The sequence below is a fragment of the Haliotis rufescens genome, unplaced genomic scaffold (assembly GCF_023055435.1).
Source record: "Haliotis rufescens isolate VD_foot unplaced genomic scaffold, xgHalRufe1.0.p SCAF_2, whole genome shotgun sequence".
Lineage (NCBI taxonomy): Eukaryota > Metazoa > Mollusca > Gastropoda > Lepetellida > Haliotidae > Haliotis > Haliotis rufescens.
The window spans coordinates 78,648,488-78,654,240 of NW_025963890.1; positions in this window are offsets into that span (position 1 = coordinate 78,648,488).

Sequence of the window (5,753 nt, forward strand, 5' to 3'; positions counted from 1 at the left end):
ATTTCATATATGGACGGTGTGCCCTTATATCTATATTTTCTCCGTGCACAGTTTCTTTATGTGGCTAGTATATATCCCCATGCATGAAACGCTTTGAGTTGAAACTGTTATGAAACTTCAACTGTTTGGGTATTACAAGATACATGATACAAGATACAAGAATATTTAATTAACGTCGGTTGTGGGGGAAAACAAATACATATTTAGCTCTTCAGAGTGGGGGCACGGGTGGCCCAGTCGTCTTTGTGGCCGCGATTCGCTGTGCAGAGTTGCGTCCCTTGGCCACGCCAGAAACCTATGATTGTGGGTTCGAATCCCGGTTCGCCCCGATTATGTTTCTAGGTTTGTCTGCACCATACCCGTGCTCGTGGGTTAACCGAAGTGGTAAGCGTCTGAGACCTGCATCAATTCGGGCTATCCTCCCACATTAAGCTGACACGCCGTGATATAACTGGAATACTGTTAAAAGCGGCGTTAAACCCGACTCACTCACTCACTCTTCAGAGATATTTTCCCGGCATGACATAAAACAATAACACGGGCAGAGGATGTACAGGAACTATAGAGTGAATAAGAATTAAAAAAACATAGCAGCATTCGGGCGACTATTCTCGCCCCAAGAAGCCTAATACGCAAACGACTTTAGCCCTTAGGTTGAGGATTTATCCAGGGGGATCTCCGCCATTATTTCCTGCGTGAGGGTAAAGGTCGGTTGTTTTAAGGTTATAAAGTTTTGAATGCAACTTGGAATTCTTTGCGACAATTTTGAACAATTCCCGAGCCATGTCCTTTAAGCTATTGACATAGAGAAAGTTAGAGCCATTATTTCAGAAGTTCGGAAAAGGGACTGTAATTAAACTTAGATATTGTGAAGGTTTTGCAAATAACAATCTTCCCCTGCCTGGTGAGGCGACGGCGCATGCGTCTCAATACTGCTGGTTGTTTTGCGGCCTTTCTGCATATTTCAGCAATGTGGCTTTTATACGTTAGCAAGGTGGCTAAAGTCACACCAAGCAGGACAACACTGTCATCTCAAGCTAAACTGAGGGCCAAAAGAAACGTTACCAACATTAACTGATTTACCACTTTATAACAAAGATGCCAACCTGTTCAAAAACAGTAAAGAACACATCTCACGAATACAGCCTTCATGTTCTCTGTTGTTCTTTGCACGTGCTTTGTGGATTTTGGGAGACATTGGTGTTTTTCAGCATTTTTTTAAAACATTCTTTCCCAAAGTATCGTGCAATTTCTGGGTATAAATTAAGCACGGATCTGTTCCCTATCATTGGTTGCGATGATTAACACCAACGAACATGCCAAGACTGACCGCTGTCCAGAGGGAGAGAGCCACAGGTATGCTGCACATGGGAGCGACACAGAGAGCGGTTGCCATTAACATGAACTGCTCCAAGATGACCATTACCAGACTGGTCGCACGTCTCCGACAGACTGGTAGAACCGCAGACAGACCACGTGCCAGATTGACGTGGTGCAGGCAAACTCAGCGATGGCAACAAAGGGAGTGCTGTTTTGTGACGAGAGCAGGTTCCAACTCTTCAAACCTGATGGGCGGACGCGAGTTTATCGACGACGTGGGGCACGTACGGCTCCTTGCTGTGTCCAGGAGGTGGAACCTTACGAGGGCGGAAGTGTGATGGTCGGGGGCGGCATTTGCAGTGCGAGAAGACGGAACTTGTCAACATCGAAGGCAATCTGACACCACAACACTACATTGACAATATCCTACGGCCAGTGGTTCTTCCTTTCATCCAGCGTCACCAACGGACGGTGTTCTAACAAGATAAAGCCACACCCCATAAAGCCCGTATTACTAGAGACTTCCTCAACTACATCAACGTGACTGTCCTGCCGTGGCCAGCTCGATCACCAGATCTGTCACCCATAGAACACCTCTGGAACTAGCTGGGGCGTCGTCTTCGGAAACGTCAACATCCTCCCTTGACGAGACAGGCGTTGATCGTTGCGCTCAGTGAGGAATGGAATCGGATACCTGCAGTCGATGTGAGGACGCTTGTCTACTCACAAGCGCATTCGAAGATACATTGCCGCTCATGGAGGTCATATCCCGCATTGAACGGTTTTGGCCGTCGTCACCTTAAAGTTGTAACCAATGTTGTTGATCGAATACTGGACGAAATACCCCTTGTCAAGAAATGTCCCTGTTGGAAGTCAAGGACTTTATTGTTGAAGTAGTAAATTCGCATTTTACTTTTCTGAATGATGAATTTCTACAAAACAATTGCTGCTTCAAATATTTGCTTCGCCATATTTTATCCTAGAAATATCGTTGGTAACGGCTTTTTGGCCGTCAGTTTAGTATCCCGAAAACAAAAGCTACCGCTTCATGACCATGTCCAATATACCCCCAACATCATTACATTACACCCGATATTTCCAGTACAGTTAAGGGAAGCGTATTCACAAACGAGATAAATACCACAGGCATAGGGCGGTCCGGTAGCCAAGTGGTTAAAGCGTTCGCTCGTCACGCCGAAGACCCGGGTTCGATTCCCGACATGGGTACAATGTGTGAAGCCCATTTCTGGTGTCCCCCGCCGTGATATTGCTGGAATATTGCTAAAAGCGGCGTAAAACCATACTCACTCACTCACTCACAGGCATAATTAGGAGCCCATTTCAATTGTGGAGTGCTGACATTAACTGGGTGGTGGAACACATGACCTAAACCCTTATAGTCCAAAACCTGTCGTTACAAAGTTACGTGCAATTTCGGTAAATAACGTCGCTTCCAGATTAATTAATTCATGTCCAAATCATTGGGAATATACACATCCCAAATGCAACACTAAGTCATTTATAGAAAGGCGCATGCCTCATACACTTGATTATGTATAGTTGGAAACATTGATGCCAAACCAACCATGCCACACCAACCCATCATGGTAGCTTCCATTCCTGATCTTTAAATGAAAATCCCAGAAACATAACACTAAAGTGCCTAACCGTGAGTTTGACGTACAGAATGTATGTACCCATTATATCCAACTGCAAGAAGCACTTCTTGAGTTTTCATGAACTCAGTGCCTACTGCAGGAAGCACTTCTGGAGTTTTCATGAACTCAATACCTACAGCAAGAAGCACTTCTGGTGTTTTCTAGAACTCAATGCCTACAGCAAGAAGCACTTCTTGAGTTTTCATGAACTCAATACCTACTGCAAGAATTTCAAGAGTTGTGGAGGTAGCAACGATTATTTACCCACGCGCTACATAAAGCAATATGAAAAGTCTGTAGTTGTCCCTTTCCGCGACCAGTGTTCGTTTCCCATTTCATTAATATGGGAAAACACACAGAGATGTCCTTTGATATAATGATGTATAGAGTGACCAGTAGGAGTCATTCAAAGTAAAAATAATAAATGTATTACAGCAGCTTTTGACGTAGTTACATTTATTTACCCACACGCTATATACAAGCTATATGAAAAGTCTGTAGTTGTCCCTTTCCGCGACCACTGTTCGTCTCCCATTTAATTAATACCGGAAAACACACAGGGATGTTTCTGTTTTTATAATGATGTGTAGATGGTCCAGTAGGAGTCATTCATAGTTAAAATAATAAATATATTACAGCAGCTTTTGAGGTAGTGACAATTATTTACCCACACGCTATATACAAGCAATATGAAAAGTCTGTAGTTATCCCTTTCCGCGACCAGTGTTCGTCTCCTGTTTAATTGATAGTTGAAAACACACAGCGATGTTTCTTTTATATAATAATGTGTAGACGGTCTTCTAGGAGTCATACATAGTAAAAATAATAAATATATTTCAACAATTGTGGAGGTAGTGACCACTATTTACCCACACGCTATATGCAAGCAATTTGAAAAGTCTGTAGAAGTCTCTTTCCGCGACCAGTGTTCGTCCCCCATTTAATTGATGATGGAAAACACACAGGGATGTTTCTTTTATATAATAATGTGAAGACGGTCCAGTAGGAGTCATACATAGTAAAAAGTAATCGTTATATTTCAACGGTTGTGGATTTAGCGACGATTATTTACCCACATGCTATATGCAAGCAATCTTAAAGTCTGTAGTTGTCCCTTTCCGCGACCAGTGTTCGTCTTCCGTTTAATTGATATTGGAAAACACACAGGGATGTTTCTTTTATATGATAATGTGGTATAATACAATTGTTTGTTTCTTTTTATATTTACGGCATCTAACAGATCGCTGTACACATTATTAGAAAAGAAATAGACTTGGTGGGGGTAAAGGCAATGATTGTCTCATACTCTATATATATATGCAAGGCAATCGGAACAGTCTGTAGTTGTCCCTTTACCAGACCAATGCCCGTGCCCCGTACACAATAATATTTGTATCACACTATTTATGTGGTATAGTGGCGATAATTTTACCACAACCTGTGCCTGCCAATATGAACAGTGTGTAGTTTTCCCTTTCCCAGACCAACGTTTCATTGATGTGTGAAATACACAAGAATGTTTCTATTATATAAAAATGAATTTGTGTAGAGTGACCAGTAGGAGTCATACATATATAGTGACCAATCAGTGGCTTGAATATACAAATGATAATTGTATTAAACCAGTTGTACGGGCTTGCGGCGCTGATTTACGCACATACAAGGCAATAAGATTCTGTTATTGTCCCTTTCCCAGACGCCCGTTTGCGCCACGTATAAAATGTGGCAAAATATGCAAGGCTCTTCTTTGATAATGTGTAGGGTGGCTACAAAGAATACATTCTGAAAAACGTTGAATAGATTAAAGTGAGTCAGCGTCGATGCCACTGGCTTCGAATACCCCCAAGCTGTAAAAATGTATTTTTCCATATATTTAATCATTTATATGAGAATTCGACGATACATGATATAGTGGAAAAGCTAATATTAAGTCAAGATTCCACTTTGATAGAAATTATCTAAATCCGATAGTGAACAGAAAATATTGTGCAAAAAAGTGAGCCAACAAGTATATCTGTTTTCTTCTCAGATGACGTACCACTTTTGATAGCAACGTTTGTCTCTAGAAAAAGGAAAAAATAGGGATCAGAGTAAAATAAAGTGGCCTGTGTTCTAAAAAGTTCGGCTATCGTTTGTCAGCTATATTTGTGACTGCGAGAATGTGTATGAAGAAAATGTATGTATAATGTCCGTTCTAGTACCTATTCAAACGGATTTTACAAATGTGCATATATTTACTGGTTTAGGGTAGTGAGATACATTACCACGATGTCTAAAAAGACTGAATCAAATCACAGATGATCTCAATCTTTAAATGTGTTAAAATTGTATGCGCTTCATCGAGTAAGTATATATACATATTATATATATAAGAATACTGCGTTCGTAATATTTATTCAGACAAAAATGTATGGAATTGTTATAATTTGACTGGGATTTGTCTATTAATAGCCGCGCATTTCGTATTGTCGTGCGGAAGCTTAAATACAGTATAGTTGAACTACACGCGCGAGTATTACAGGCATACCTCTCGATAAACGTAGCTCTGAGGCCTTGTGTGGGGAAGGGACGTATACTGACTCGATTACCATAGGAGGTTCGTGGAGAGGAAGGTGAAAAGATTCTCAAGGCACAAGTCTTCAAGTATAACATGACTTATTCTCTCGACTGCAAACTCCCTATTTTGTGTTATAGTGTGAATTATAAAACATATTTACATTAACTATCAGGGTATGTTCATATCTGAGGTAAAATGAGGAACACCACACCAACCAA